Below are 16,872 nucleotides of genomic sequence, written 5' to 3'. Positions count from 1 at the left end.
TTGACCATGGTGAGTTGGATGGTGGACAGGGTTGACCATGGTGAGTTGGATGGTGGACAGGGTTGACCATGGTGAGTTGGATGGTGGACAGGGTTGACCATGGTGAGTTGGATGGTGGACAGGGTTGACCATGGTGAGTTGGATGGTGGACAGGGTTGACCATGGTGAGTTGGATGACAGGGTTGACCATGGTGAGTTGGATGGTGGACAGGGTTGACCATGGTGAGTTGGATGGTGGACAGGGTTGACCATGGTGAGTTGGATGGTGGACAGGGTTGACCATGGTGAGTTGGATGGTGGACAGGGTTGACATGGGTTGATGGTGGATGGTGAGTTGGATGGTGGACAGGGACCATGGTGACCAGGGTTGACCATGATGGTGAGTTGGATGGTGGACAGGGTTGACCATGGTGAGTTGGATGTTGGACAGGGTTGACCATGTTGATGGTGAGTGGACAGGGTTGACCATGATGGTGAGTTGGATGGTGGACAGGGTTGATGGTGAGTTGGGTGGTGGACAGGGTTGACCATGGTGAGTTGGATGGTGGACAGGGTTGACCATGGTGAGTTGGATGGTGGACAGGGTTGACCATGGTGAGTTGGATGGTGGACAGGGTTGACCATGGTGAGTTGGATGGTGGACAGGGTTGACCATGGTGAGTTGGATGGTGGACAGGGTTGACCATGGTGAGTTGGATGGTGGACAGGGTTGACCATGGTGAGTTGGATGGTGGACAGGGTTGACCATGGTGAGTTGGATGGTGGACAGGGTTGACCATGGTGAGTTGGATGGTGGACAGGGTTGACCATGGTGAGTTGGATGGTGGACAGGGTTGACCATGGTGAGTTGGATGGTGGACAGGGTTGACCATGGTGAGTTGGATGGTGGACAGGGTTGACCATGGTGAGTTGGATGGTGGACAGGGTGACCATGGTGAGTTGGATGGTGGACAGGGTTGACCATGGTGAGTTGGATGGTGGACAGGGTTGACCATGGTGAGTTGGATGGTGGACAGGGTTGACCATGGTGAGTTGGATGGTGGACAGGGTTGACCATGGTGAGTTGGATGGTGGACAGGGTTGACCATGATGTGAGTGAGTTGGATGGTGGACAGGGTTGACCATGGTGAGTTGGATGGTGGACAGGGTTGACCATGGTGGTGGACAGGGTTGTTGGATGGTGGACAGGGTTGACCATGGTGTTGGATGGTGGACAGTTGACCATGGTGAGTTGGATGGTGGACAGGGTTGACCATGGTGAGTTGGATGGTGGACAGGGTTGACCATGGTGAGTTGGATGGTGGACAGGGTTGACCATGGTGAGTTGGATGGTGGACAGGGTTGACCATGGTGAGTTGGAGGGTGGACAGGGTTGACCATGCTGATTGTGAGTTGGATGGCGGACAGGGTTGACCATGTTGATGGTGAGTTGGATGGTGGACAGGGTTGACCATGGTGAGTTGGATGGTGGACAGGGTTGACCATGGTGAGTTGGATGGTGGACAGGGTTGACCATGGTGAGTTGGATGGTGGACAGACAGGGTTGACCATGGTGAGTTGGATGGTGGACAGGGTTGACCATGGTGAGTTGGATGGTGGACAGGGTTGACCATGGTGAGTTGGATGGTGGACAGGGTTGACCATGGTGAGTTGGATGGTGGACAGGGTTGACCATGGTGAGTTGGATGGTGGACAGGGTTGACCATGGTGAGTTGGATGGTGGACAGGGTTGACCATGGTGAGTTGGATGGTGGACAGGGTTGACCATGGTGAGTTGGATGGTGGACAGGGTTGACCATGGTGAGTTGGATGGTGGACAGGGTTGACCATGATGGTGAGTTGGATGGTGGACAGGGTTGATCATGGTGAGTTGGATGGTGGACAGGGTTGACCATGTTGATGGTGAGTTGGATGGTGGACAGGGTTGATCATGGTGAGTTGGATGGTGGACAGGGTTGATCATAGTGATGGTGAGTTGGGTGGTGGACAGGGTGACCATGGTGAGTTGGATGGTGGACAGGGTTGACCATGGTGAGTTGGATGGTGGACAGGGTTGACCATGGTGAGTTGGATGGTGGACAGGGTTGACCATGGTGAGTTGGATGGTGGACAGGGTTGACCATGGTGAGTTGGATGGTGGACAGGGTTGACCATGGTGAGTTGGATGGTGGACAGGGTTGACCATGGTGAGTTGGAGGGGAGACAGGGTTGACCATGGTGAGTTGGAGGGGAGACAGGGTTGATCATGGTGAGTTGGATGGTGGACAGGGTTGACCATGGTGAGTTGGATGGTGGACAGGGTTGACCATGGTGAGTTGGATGGTGGACAGGGTTGACCATGGTGAGTGGTTGGATGGGAGACAGGGTTGACCATGGTGAGTTGGAGGGGAGACAGGGTTGATCATGGTGAGTTGGATGGTGGACAGTGTTGACCATGTTGATGGTGAGTTGGATGGTGGACAGGGTTGACCATGTTGATGGTGAGTTGGATGGTAGACAGTGTTGACCATGGTGAGTTGGAGGGTGGACAGGGTTGACCATGTTGATGGTGGAGGGTAGACCATGGTGAGTTGGAGGGTAGCCAGGCTTGACCATGGTGAGTTGGATGGTGGACAGGGTTGAACATTTTCAAACGGACCCTTGCCTTATCCCTAAGGACAGACTTGCCCGGAACTAGCAGAGATAGGGGGAGGAGCTACCTCCCTGCTTTCTCTGAGCTGACCAATCCACTGTTAACTTGTCATGAATAATTTTAATGACCGGTATACGCCCACACCATTCAAACACAGACTTTGCCACTCATATTGGGATGGCAGGGTAGCCTAGTGGTTGGAGTGTTGGACTAGTAGCCGGGAGGTTGCAAGTTCAAACCCCCGAGCTGACAAGGTACAAATCTGTCGTGCTGCCCCTGAACAGGCAGTTAACCCACAGTTTCTAGGCCGTCATTGAAAATAAGAATGTGTTCTTAACTGACTTGCCTAGTTAAATAAATTAAAAATATTGTAATTAAATGGACAGTTATTTAAAGTTCCCTTATTACACCAAGCATGGCCACATTAAGAAAGCTCACCCTGCACGGCTTCTCTCCGATTAGTCTACCATTAACTGGTTTCAGCTATCAAAAAATAAAAGAAATGGAAAGGTTACCCACCAGTATGGTGTTTCCTCTTGTGTCCAGCCAAGGTTCCTGACTGACTGAACCTCTTCCCACACTGATCACAGCCAAAAGGCTTCTCTCCAGTGTGTGTTCTCTTGTGTCCAGCCAGGGTTCCTGACTTAGCGAACCTCTTCCCACACTGATCACAGCCAAAAGGCTTCTCTCCAGTGTGTGTTCGCAGGTGCACTTTTAAATCCCCTAAAGAAGTACAACTCAGCCCACAGTCTGAGCAGTGGTAAGGCTTTTCGCCAGTGTGTATTCGCTGGTGTAAAACCAACTGCCCAGCCTGATTAAATCTTTTCCCACAGTCAGAGCAGTGGAATGGTTTTTCTCCTGTGTGTGTTCTCCGGTGTATTTTAAGTCCACCTGAAGTGGTTAAGCCCATTCCGCAGTCAGAGCAGTGGTAAGGCTTCTCTCCGGTGTGTGTTCTCTGGTGTGACTTTAAACTGCCTGACCCAGCAAAGCTTTTCCCACAGTCGGCACAATGGTAAGGCTTCTCTCCTGTGTGTGTTCTCTGGTGCACTTTTAAATGGTCTGACTTGCCAAAGCGTGTCCCACAGTCGGTACAATGGTAACGCTTCTCTCCTGTGTGGGTTCGAAGGTGTGAAGCCAGACTTCCTGATGTAACAAAACTTTTGCCACATACATCACAGTTATAAGGCCTCTCTCCTGTGTGTACTCTCTGATGTACCTTAAGGTGATTTGAATTAATAAAGCTTATTCCACAGTCTGAGCAGTGGTATGGTTTCTCTCCAGTGTGTGTTCTCTGGTGTACAGTCAAGTGTGCTGACTGAGCAAATCTCTTCCCACACTGATCACAGCTAAAAGGCTTCTCACCTGTGTGTGTTCGCTGGTGCACTGTCAGTCCGTCTAATCTAGCAAAACTTTTACTACAGCTGAAGCAGTAGTAAGGTTTCACACCTGTGTGTGTTCGCTGGTGCAGCTCTAAACCCCTTGATGTTGAAAAGTTACTTCCACAATCTGAACAGTGGTGAAGCTTCTGGCCCAGGTGTCTGCGCTGGTGTGTTTTCAGGTTGCTTGCCTGAGTAAAACTCTTCCCGCAGTCTGAACAGTGGTAAGGCTTCTCTCCAGTGTGTGTTCTACGGTGTATTATCAGGTCGTTTGAGCTAGTAAATCTCTTCCCACATTGATCACAGCTGTAAGGTTTCTCTCCTGTGTGTATGCGCTGGTGCTTTATCAGATTTCTTGAATGAGCAAAACTTTTCCCACAGTCAGAGCAGTGATAAGGCTTCTCTCCGGTGTGCGTTCTCTGGTGCACTTTATTACCCTGTGATGTTGAAAAGCTCTTCTCACAGACGAAGCAGTGGTAAGGCTTCTCTTGTGTGTGTGTCCGCAGATGAATTTTCAGGTTGCCTAATTGAACAAAACTCTTCCCACAGTCTGTGCAGTGAAACGGTTTTTCTCCTGTGTGTATTCGTTGGTGAACTGTCAGGGCTCCTGACTTCGTGAATCTCCTCCCACATTGACCACAGCTAAAAGGTTTCTCTCCTGTGTGGGTCAGCTGGTGTTTTGTTAAGTTTCCTAGTTGCAAAATACTTATCCTACAGTCTGAAGAGCTATAAGGTTTCTCTTCAGTATGAATTCTCTGGTGTGTTTTAAGTTTTGCCGAAGAGGTGAAACTCTTTCCACAGTCAGAGCAGCGGTGAGGTTTCTTCCTGCAACTCTCTGCTGGTGTTTGAGGTGTTCTGATCTGGAGAGACTGTTCTCTGCCTCGTCAGCATCATGTTCGTTAGCCTCCCCAGATATGACTCTTCTACTGAGAGAGCGACGGTTACGGCTGTCCCCTGTGAAACAACAGACAGTTATATTGAATGGTAATTAAGAACATCTAGGGAGTGTCCCAAAATAAATGTATGTAAGAACATAAACCCACTCAGCCCTGTTGTTTTCCTGTAGTCCACCAGCAGCACAGACAACCTCTTCATACCCTGCAGTAAGGCGCTACCGGGAAAGGCACGACCTGGGGCCCTCGGGAGCGTGAAGGGGGAGGACGGTCGGAGGGAGAGGGAGGAGGGGGGTGGGATAGGTGTTTCCTGTAAATCCGAAAAAGAGGGTAGTGAAGTTCATGTTAGAACACTGAAGGGTAAAACACAATGATGATCTAATCTGAGACCTGATCTTGTGTTATAGAACACAATGATGATCTAATCTGAGACCTGACTGATCTTCGCTCAGTCTCTAATCTGAGACCTGATCTCATATTATAGCGGTGCCATAATATTAATGCAATAATACATTTATTGCATAAAATACTTTCCTAATATAAGATGCTTTCATAATACTTAATTAGTACAAACACATTTTATTACAGATACATGGCTTTTGGTGCCTAGATTAATTTAACAAAAAAAAGGTACTAATTTTCTGCTTACGTTCTGTTTTACATGTCTAGTGATTAACTCCATGTTGACCCAGCTCTGTACACTCCCATGGATTCTGCTTACGTTCGGTTTTACATGTCTAGTGATTAACTCCATGTTGACCCAGCTCTGTACACTCCCATGGATTCTGCTTACGTTCGGTTTCTACATGTCTAGTGATTAACTCCATGTTGACCCAGCTCTGTACACTCCCATGGATTCTGCTGACGTTCGGTTTCTACATGTCCAGTGATTAACTCCATGTTGACCCAGCTCTGTACACTCCCATGGATTCTGCTGACGTTCTGTTTCTACATGTCTAGTGATTAACTCCATGTTGACCCAGCTCTGTACACTCCCATGGATTCTGCTGACGTTCGGTTTCTACATGTCCAGTGATTAACTCCATGTTGACCCAGCTCTGTACACTCCCATGGATTCTGCTGACGTTCTGTTTTACATGTCCAGTGATTAACTCCATGTTGACCCAGCTCTGTACACTCCCATGGATTCTGCTGACGTTCGGTTTCTACATGTCCAGTGATTAACTCCATGTTGACCCAGCTCTGTACACTCCCATGGATTCTGCTGACGTTCACATGTCCAGTGATTAACTCCATGTTGACCCAGCTCTGTACACTCCCATGGATTCTGCTGACGTTCTGTTTCTACATGTCCAGTGATTAACTCCATGTTGACCCAGCTCTGTACACTCCCATGGATTCTGCTGACGTTCGGTTTCTACATGTCCAGTGATTAACTCCATGTTGACCCAGCTCTGTACACTCCCATGGATTCTGCTGACGTTCGGTTTCTACATGTCCAGTGAACTTTCATTCACTCTTCATTCCAGAGCTCAGCCTTTATTCTGCTTATACAGGTCTATTCATTAACCCTGTCAATTCTGCTCACTACTTCTGGGAGGACAGAGTCTAGATACTGAAAAATCCCCATAGTACTGGTACTGGTACCATTCTCCAGACCTCGTGTTGACCCCCCTCCCCTCGGTCAGGGATACCAGAGACCCCAGACCTCGTGTTGATCCCCATAGGACAGGGATACCAGAGACCCCAGACCTCGTGTTGACCCCCCTAGGTCAGGGATACCAGAGACCCCAGACCTCGTGTTGTTCCCCCTAGGACAGGGATACCAGAGACCCCAGACCTCGTGTTGACCCCCCTAGGTCAGGGATACCAGAGACCCCAGACCGTGTTGACCCCCCTAGGTCAGGGATACCAGTGACCCCAGACCGTGTTGACCCCCCTAGGTCAGGGATACCAGAGACCCCAGACCTCGTGTTGTTCCCCCTAGGACAGGGATACCAGAGACCCCAGACCTCGTGTTGACCCCCCTAGGTCAGGGATACCAGAGACCCCAGACCGTGTTGACCCCCCTAGGTCAGGGATACCAGTGACCCCAGACCGTGTTGACCCCCCTAGGTCAGGGATACCAGAGACCCCAGACCGTGTTGACCCCCCTAGGTCAGGGATTCCAGAGACCCCAGACCTCGTGTTGTCCCCCCTAGGACAGGGATACCAAAGACCAATTATAATATCTGCGTCTGCAGAAGTACCAAAATAAAATAGATTTAAAGGAAATGTCTGGTTCCTAACAACTTGAGCCATCTGTTATAAAAACAACATTTGTCAGTCATAAGGAATCCATAATGTGTTGTTTTTTTTTACATTGATAATCATGCGTCAAATGAATCATCATTTTGTTTTAAATAAAATGTCACGACTCGTCATTTGATTATAAACCAATGTACTGGTATTATGAAAATATCAGAACCATCGATGGTGTTACTTCACTCTCTCCTGGGGTGAGGCCTCCCTTAACTACAGATCTAGGATCAGCGTACAATCCACCTGTGTGTAATCAAGTCTCCGTATAAATGCACCTGCACTGTGATAGTCTCAGAGGTCCGTTAAAAGCGCAGAGAGCATCATGAAGAACAAGGAACACACCAGGCAGGTCCGAGATACTGCTGTGAAGAAGTTTAAAGCCGGATTTGGATACAAAAAGATTTCCCAAGCTTTAAACATCCCAAGGAGCACTGTGCAAGCGATAATATTGAAATGAAAGGAGTATCAGACCACTGCAAATCTACCAAGACCTGGCCGTCCCTCTAAACTTTCAGCTCATACAAGGAGAAGACTGATCAGAGATGCAGCCAAGAGGCCCATGATCACTCTGGATGAACTGCAGAGATCTACAGCTGAGGTGGGAGACTCTGTCCATAGGACAACAATCAGTCGCATATTGCACAAATCTGGCCTTTATGGAAGTGGCAAGAAGAAAGCCATTTCTTAAAGATATCCATAAAAAGTGTCATTTAAAGTTTGCCACAAGCCACCTGGGAGACACACCAAACATGTGGAAGAAGGTGCTCTGATCAGATGAAACTAAAATTGAACTTTTTGGCAACAATGCAAAACGTTATGTTTGGCGTAAAAGCAACACAGCTCATCACCCTGACCACACCATCCCCACTCACTGTCAAACATGGTGGTGGCAGCATCATGGTTTGGGCCTGCTTTTCTTCAGCAGGGACAGGGAAGTTGGTTAAAATTGATGGGAAGATGGATGGAGCCAAATACAGGACCATTCTGGAAGAAAACCTGATGGAGTCTGCAAAAGACCTGAGACTGGGACGGAGATTTGTCTTCCAATAAGACAATGATCCAAAACATAAAGCAAAATCTACAATGGAATGGTTCAAAAATAAACATATCCAGGTGTTAGAATGGCCATGTCAAAGTCCAGACCTGAATCCAATTGAGAATCTGTGGAAAGAACTGAAAACTGCTGTTCAAATGCTCTCCATCCAACCTCACTGAGCTCGAGCTGTTTTGCAAGGAGGAAAGGGAAAAATTTCAGTCTCTCGATGTGCAAAACTGATAGAGACATACCCCAAGCGACTTAGAGCTGTAATCGCAGCAAAAGGTGGCGCTACAAGGTATTAGCTTAAGGGGCTGAATAATTTTGCACGCCCAATTTTTCAGTTTTTGATTAGTCAAAAAAAGTTTTAAATATCCAATAAATGTCGTTCCACTTCATGATTGTGTCCCACTTGTTGTTGATTCTTCACAAAAAAAATACAGTTTTATATCTTTATGTTTGAAGAATGAAATGTGGCAAAAGGTCGCAAAGTTAAAGGGGCCGAATACTTTCGCAAGGCACTGTATGTCTGTGTGTCAAGGAAGCGTGAGATAAGGGGAACCGGTGTTTCCTGCTTTGACAGGAGTGCAAAGACGAATGTCAGTGAAACAGTTTGGCACTCTAAACTTGTTTGTGCTGTGAGAATCTGCTGAGAACAGGACCAAGACCAGGTTGTGGTTTGCGGGGGGAGTATATTTTGAGTGATGACAGCCATGTGTCCTTCCCTTAAGTTGTGTTGTGCAAGGATACTTGTGTTTTTTTCACGTAGGCTCTATGCTTGACTGAGGACACCTGGCCCAGAATTATCTTTATCTGAGGACAAGTGGCTCAACCAGAACATTGACCAATAAATGATGCTTGATTATATGATTATTTATATAACACTCTGCACGGAGCGTCACGTGAAAGAGGGGCTATAATTCAGAGCCGTTGTGTTGCGGCCCTGAAAGGGTCCTGCACTCCCCTGATAAAGATAGTTAACAGACCCGTAAGTCCACTCCCACAGCAACAGGAAGTTTTGTGTTGTAGCAAAATGTGTTTCACGAAATACATGCACCAGATGTTACCGGGCAGTATAACATGACGGGGCCAGAATCTTACCAATCCATGCATTCATCTACTAACTATGACAGAGTGTGAGACATGTGCGTTTCATGCAGAGCATTGGGAAAGTATTCAGACCCCTTGACCTTTTCCACATTTTGTTACATTTACCACCTTACTCTAAAATTGATTGAATAGTTATTTTTCTCTCCTCAATCAACACACAATAACAAATCAAAAACAGTTTAGAATTTTTTGCAACCATACATACACACACACACACACACACACACACACAGGGGCAAAAAGTATTTAGTCAGCCTCCAATTGTGCAAGTTCTCCCACTAAAAGATGAGGCCTGTAATTTTCATCATAGGTACACTTCAACTATGACAGACAAAATTAGAGAGAAAAAAAATCCAGAAAATCACATTTGTAGGATTTTTAATGAATTTGTTTGCAAATTATGGTGGAAAATAAGTATTTATTGGGGCCCAGAGAGGGGAGAGGTCAGGCTCGTCTTTCACATGTCCCTGGTGCTACGCAGAATATCAGAAAGGGAAGAGGACAGGAACGGAACGCGTCTTTGCCTATTCTTAAACCATCAATTGTTGAAAGTCAAATGCTATTGCAAAGCTTAAATATTATTAAGAGGTTTAAGTATAACTCTGATTGGTGTGTGAAGTGGGGTGGCAGTGTAGCCTAGTGGTTAGAGCATTGGACTAATAACAGAAAGGTTGCAAGTTCAAATCCCGAGCTGACAAGGTACAAAATCTGTCGTTCTGCCCCTGAACAGGCAGTTAACCCACTGTTCCCAGGCCGTCATCTTAACCGACTTGCCTAGTAAAATAAAGGAAGTTAAGTCTTTCTCTTCTTGGTAATACAGAAGTTAATCCAACCACCCAGGGTGGGGAGAAACCGTTAGGCTTGCAGTAGGTTACGTAACAATGTGGCAAAATATGATAAGCAATGTAATGTGTTGGAGTAGACTTGTAAATAGCATTGACAGTGTTAGAGAAGAGGGGCATGGTAGATGGTATGACCAAATGTGAGGTATAAAAGGCTATGTGCTTGTATGATTCTCAGAACGTTCTCTGAATAATGAAGTATCCTTTTGCATAAACTCTGGGACTTCGTGGGAATTATTCTATTTAACCAGGCGATTACAACCTCTGGGGAATTGGGAATTCTGCTATTAACCAGACGATTACAACCTCTGGGGAATTGGGAATTCTGCTATCAACCAAGCGATTACAACCTCTGGGGAATTGGTCAAAGCTAGAGTGGGTTTTGAGTTAATATTATTGGAGCTAGAAATTCAAAGTATATAGTGAGTTTTATAACAGAGTGCTGTGGGTGGGGGGGGGCTTTGATAGGATATAACAGAGTGCTGTGGGGGGGGGGGGGGGGTTCACGCGAATGCTGCCATCAATCCACGGTTTCTGGTTTGGGAATGTTTTAAATCGTTGCTATGGGAACGACATCTTCAACGCACGTTCTAATGAACTCGCACACCGAATCAGCGTATTCGTCAATGTTGTTGTCTGACGCAATACGAAACATATCCCAGTCCACGTGATGGAAGCAGTCTTGGAGTGTGGAATCAGATTGGTCGGACCAGCGTTGGACAGACCTCAGCGTGGGAGCTTCTTGTTTTAGTTTCTGTCTGTAGGCAGGGATCAACAAAATGGAGTCGTGGTCAGCTTTTCCGAAAGGAGGGCAGGGCAGGGCCTTATATGTGTCGCGGAAGTTAGAATAACAGTGATCCAAGGTTTTGCCAGCCCTGGTTGCGCAATCGATATGCTGATACAATTTAGGGAGTCTTGTTTTCAGATTAGCCTTGTTAAAATCCCCAGCTACAATGAATGCAGCCTCAGGATGTATGGATTCCAGTTTGCAAAGAGTCAAATAAAGTTCGTTCAGAGCCATCGATGTGTCTGCTTGGGGGGAATATATACGGCTGCGATTATAATCGAAGAGAATTCTCTTGGTAGATAATGCGGTCGACATTTGATTGTGAGGAATTCTAAATCAGGTGAACATAAGGATTTGAGTTCCTGTATGTTTCTGTGATCACACCACGTCTCGTTAGCCATAAGGCATACGCCCCCGCCCCTCTTCTTACCAGAAAGATGTTTGTTTCTGTCGGCGCGATGCGTGGAGAAACCAGCTGGCTGCACTGACTCCGATAGCATCTCTCCAGTGAACCATGATTCCGTGAAGCAAAGAACGTTACAGTCTCTGATGTCCCTCTGGAATGCTAACCTTGCTCGGATTTCATCAACCTTGTTGTCAAGAGACTGGACATTGGCGAGAAGAATGCTAGGGAGTGGTGCACGATGTGCCCGTCTCCGGAGTCTGACCAGAAGACCGCCTCGTTTCCCTCTTTTACGAAGTCGGTTTTTTGGGTCGCCGGCTGGGATCCATTCCGTTGTCCTGGTTGAAAGGCAGAACACAGGATCCGCTTCGCGAAAGTCATATTCTTGGTCGTACTGATGGTGAGTTGACGCTGCTCTTATATTCAGTAGTTCTTCTCGACTGTATGTAATGAAACCTAAGATGACCTGGGGTACTAATGTAAGAAATAACACGTAAAAAAACAAACTGCATAGTTTCCTAGGAACGCGAAGCGGGCGGCCATCTCTGTCGGCGCCGGAAGTTAGTATTTGCTTGTAAACTGGCTGAAAAGGTTATTGAAAGCAGTAGTCATGAGTGCAAACTATTTGGTTTGAAGTGATTTCTGTTGGGGTTATAGTTAATAACATTCTGGGGAATAGGCTAGTTTAGTTCTATGTTAGTGTAACAGTATAACTTTAGACCGTCCCCTCGCCCATACCCGAACAAGGGACCCTCTGCACCCATCAACAGTCACCCACGAAGCATCGTTACCCATCGCTCCACAAAAGCCGCGGGGGTACCACTACTTCAAGGTCTCAGAGCAAGTGACGTCACCGATTGAAACTAAGCTAGCCGTTTCACATCCGTTACACTAGTAAAAAAAAACGCTGCAAACCAGTTTTCCAGCATTACTTACACATTATGATCGGATTGATGTAATAACTAGAAAAATAGACACACGTGAGGAGTAACTTGGCATTGGGACTTTTGATGCATATTACTAATGAAAACACACATGGTTACGTTTATGCTACCTACCCCTTTTAACCACTTGTCCCAGACCATGTGCCCGAGGTCAGGGATTTCCAAGACTATTTATAATATGCTACAGCAGATCCGATTTCATATTGGGGAAAACAAATTGATTGGAGTTGGAGTTAAACTAACAGACACGAATACTGCTACTTACAGCTCTCTCTCACACATGCACAGTACATGTAGTTAAATAATTATACGCTATGTTCATTTCCTTTTTCTTCGAGTGCTGGATTTTCACCCACAGCGGCCAATCCACCATTCATTCTGATCTGAACTCCAACCCTCTGATGTCCACAGATATCTGTGGCCAACAGATGCATATCTATATTCTCAGTCATGTAAAATCTATCGATTAGGGCCTAATGAATTTATTTAAATTGACAGATTTCCTCAAATGAACTGTAACTCTGTCAAATCTATTAAAAATTGTTGCATGTCGCGTTTGTATTTTTTGTTCTGTATACTTGGTTTTGTTCACCAGCTTCAAAAAACAATATTGTTGGTTATCGAAAATATTTCAGTGGTTTAGATGGTACAATGATTCTCTATACTGTGCGTGCTTCTTTTGTCACAAACTGAAATTAAGTAAACTATTATATTTTTTTGCAACAAGGAAATGGCGGAGCGATTTATGCATATGGCCACTAATTTTCAGCATGCGACTTTAGAGTGAAATGGTTCCTTACGAACCTTCCCAACGAGTTTAAAAATAATAAATACATTATTTTCATGTACAAAAACAGCACAAATGTCAATAGCATTTCGCTACACCCGCAATAATAGTGTATGTTACCCATAGCATTTGTTTTGACCGTTAAACGGGTGCTGTGTAAAAGCAGGAAGTTGGCTACAAAGACCCCTTGTCTTAAATGTATATAAACCTACCTTATTCATTGTAGATTCTTCCGTTATTGTCGATTACAGAGTTCCGGCGAAGTTAACCAGGTGGAAATGTTTATGTCTAGTCTACTGATATTGTAGATTAGGGAGGTTGAGGTCTGAGATGTTATATTTCACCATAAGGCTCTCTGCCCAAAATCACAAGACAAAAGAGCCGAGGCTCCGCCTTCACTTCCGGTGTTGTGCAGAAAAGCCCCTCCCCCCCTGCCAGAATTCTACGCACTCAATTCTTCGTTGCTGCGACTTGCTTGTTGAGATTTCTGCTCTTCAATCCGTTGTCAGTTCAGCCTCACTTTCACTGATCTTAGTAGCAGAAATAATTGTACATGTGTGTTCTCCAAGGCAGCTGCCAGTGATCACGTTTCATTTTATGTTTTTATGGCGGTTTGATCGCGGGGGGGGGGGGGGGGAGGCACTAGTAATGTCTGCAGTTTTCTGTTTGGCTATTTGTTTCAAGTGTATTAGTCTATTAATACGTCTCTTCGCCAAAAGTCGTCATATCTCTCCCGTGTCTTATTTGACTAGTAGTGGTTCTGAAATGTTTATTGCTTGCCAACATTTTACTCCCTCCTCTGTTTAATATAACACACATACAGTAATTATTCATTTCGGTTGCCTATCCTGACATGAAGTTGGCTCTATAGAAAGTGTTTGACTCTGATGTGTGCCACAGAAAATATTTGACTCTCGTGACAAAATTAAGGAAATTAGAAGGGGGTCGGCAGGCAAGAAAATGTCCTTGCCGAACCCCCCCCCTTCTAATTTCCTTAATATTGTGGCTATAATCAAATACTTTCTGTAGCATACATCATAGTCAAATACTTTCTACAGAACAAACTTCACTCCAGGATAGGCAACCGCAATTGTATCATTAATACGTATGAGCATGTAGGCAAGCAATAACCATTTCAGAACAACTTCTAGTCGAATAAGACACGGAGAGATGACGACTTTTGGCAAAGAGATTTATTTATAGACTAATACACTTGAAACAAATAACCAAATCGAAAACTGCAGACATCACTAGTGAAATCAAAATGACAAAAAAAATTAAACGCAGCCTAACGTGATGAGAAATCTCAACGAGCAAGTAAATCGATTAAGAATTGAGCGCTTGCGCGTTTACGCGAAGGGGAAATTGGCGGGAGCTTTTCCGCACAGCACCTGTTCAACTCAAACATTGGAAATTTGCCAGCATACAAATACTACTCCAGTCGTTGGTAGCCTTCTGATTTTAGTAGCTCATTTTCTAGAGTTAAGGCAGTTTCTTTGGACCCCCGCAAGGTTGGAGTTTGGGCCCCGCTCTAAAATAAAATCCAATATTTCAGCCAGACAGCCATCTCACAAACCGATCGCTGTCCATCGTGTTGAAATAGTGACGTGTCTAATTGGCTGCATGCCTAATTAATCGATGGGTATGTATAGCTTTTCTTTAGCTAATGAATAACGGTTTATTGGTAGGCCTCTATTTGGTCGTCATTTTCTCTTGTTAGGCCTAACATTTCACGAAGCTACACATGCTGTCGCAATGCTGCAATTGTTAGACTGCTGCCTGGTGGCAATAATGCCTAATCAGCTACCAATTGATTACATGTTTTAAATAATATACAACTGTCCTGTAGAGTCGACCTGAACCTGCATGACACGGGCCCTCCTCGTGCTCTCTCTGATGGAACGCCGTTTGGGTGTTTGAAGACCCAAAGACCCTGACACCCAAAATAAATGGTCAAATTCACACACTTATCAAGAGAACATCCTGGTGATCCGTACTGCCTCTGCTCTGGCGGACTCACTTAACACAAACGCTTCATCTGTAAATTATGTCTGAGTGTTGGAGTGTGACCCTGGCAATTCGTCAATCAAAAAAAAAAAATTGTGCCGTCTGGTTTGCTTATTAATATATTGATACTTAAGTACATTTGAGCAATTCCATTTACTTTTGATACTTAAGTACATTTGAAACCAAATACTTTTAGACTTTTACTCAAGTAGTATTTTACTGGGTGTCTTTCACTTTCACTTGAGTCGTTCTCTATTAAGGTATCTTTACTTTTACTCAAGTATGAAAATTGAGTACTTTTTCCACCACTGTGTGACAAAAAAAATCTACATGTAATCAATTTGAAATTCAGTTTTTTTCCCTTTATATAACTAGTCAAGCCAAATTCTTATTTTACAACAAACCCGGACGACGCTGGATCAATTGTGCGACACAGCCTGGAATCGAACCAGTGCTCGCACTGTGCCTTCCGCTGCGACGCTCGGGAGCCAAAATATCTGGCAGCGGCGGGATTCGAACCCGCGCCTCCGAAGAGACTGGAGCCTTAATCCAGCGCCTTAGACCGCTCGGCCACGCTACCGATACATATTACTGTATCCATGAAATGGATATAGTATCCATGTTACTATATCCATGAAAACCGGATGTTTCCGTTTCTCTTTTTTACCAACTTTGTAGAGGGTGATAGTGTTTTTGTAAGAAGTGTGGTAAAAAAACGTACTGAAATTATTTGTTATATTGTTTGACAGAATCCTCTTTGCGTTACCCAATGCATCCAGCAGATGGCGACGTGAGGGGGTCTGCTGTACGGAGAAAGAAGCACTGGGGCTGAACATTGACGTAAAAGAGGAGGTTATCTCAGTGAAAGGAGAGGAAGAAGCTTTCAGAATTAAAAAAGGAGGAAGAGGAGGCTATCACATTGAAAGAAGAGGAGGAGAAGAGTGAAAGAGGAAGAGGGGATACAGGCTGTCACAGTGGAAGAGGAGGTAGAAGCTTTCAGAATGAAAAAGGAGGAAGAGGAGGCTGTTTCAGTGAAAAGAGGAACCTTTTTGGGAGGAAGAGGAGGCTGTCTCAATAAAAGAGAAGGTTGAAGCCGTTCTGGGAGTGAAATGGAGGAGACAGAAGTTCTGATTAACACCAGTGAGTATTGTCTAAAAACAACTCAGCAGTTGTTGAACTAGGCTAATGTGTGGTTTTAAAGGGGCATTCTACTGAAGTTCTACACTTGAATATATTGTTCAGTACTGTAGGAATTGATAAAGGGGCAATCTGCGATTGGTACATGAATTTTTAAAACTTTTAAATGATTGATACTTTATTGTCTGTTTAAATCTAAATTAATTTAGTTTAGCCAGCGGGTAAATCTTTCCACACTGGGTGCTGTTGTAACAGTATAACTTCAGACAGTCCCCTCGCCCATACCCGGGTGCGAACCAGGGACCTTCTGCACACATCAACAACACAGTCACCCACGAAGCATCGTTACCCACTGTCATCTGTGTAAACAAACAAATAAAGTTGAGCACAAATAAGGTAACGAACGTCATTACCTGTTATGTCCAGTTAGCTAGCTAGCCAGTAACAACTCAATGTTGACAATCATTTACATCTGACATTCTTCCACAAAGCACAGCTACCTCACTAAGTAAAGTTCATAGTCAACACCAAACTTTGGGAAACTGACACACTGTTCATTTATAATACCTGCAACAGGAAATGTATTAAAAAAATACCCATAGATATTAATTTAGAATCATTTAGATTAGATCTACAAGGACATTTTTGTTGATCTG

General features: G+C 45.1%; 1 long non-coding RNA gene and 1 other non-coding gene across 2 annotated transcripts; both read right to left on the bottom strand.

Moving 5' to 3' along the window:
• Positions 1 to 2,564: 2,564 nt before the first annotated feature.
• On the bottom strand, positions 2,565 to 13,455 carry LOC135535899 (uncharacterized). Its single transcript, XR_010454903.1, has 3 exons — positions 13,285 to 13,455; positions 5,052 to 5,211; positions 2,565 to 4,962 (listed from the first exon to the last, which is right to left on the bottom strand). It is a non-coding gene; the product is annotated as an uncharacterized LOC135535899 (long non-coding RNA).
• A 2,122-nt stretch (positions 13,456 to 15,577) lies between these two features.
• Positions 15,578 to 15,659, bottom strand: trnal-aag (transfer RNA leucine (anticodon AAG)). The gene has a single exon. It is a non-coding gene; the product is annotated as a tRNA-Leu (tRNA).
• Between the last annotated feature and the right edge of the window lie 1,213 nt (positions 15,660 to 16,872).

The sequence above is a fragment of the Oncorhynchus masou genome, unplaced genomic scaffold, assembly GCF_036934945.1.
Source record: "Oncorhynchus masou masou isolate Uvic2021 unplaced genomic scaffold, UVic_Omas_1.1 unplaced_scaffold_5293, whole genome shotgun sequence".
NCBI classification, from domain to species: domain Eukaryota; kingdom Metazoa; phylum Chordata; class Actinopteri; order Salmoniformes; family Salmonidae; genus Oncorhynchus; species Oncorhynchus masou.
This window is presented reverse-complemented; position numbering and strand designations above follow the sequence as displayed.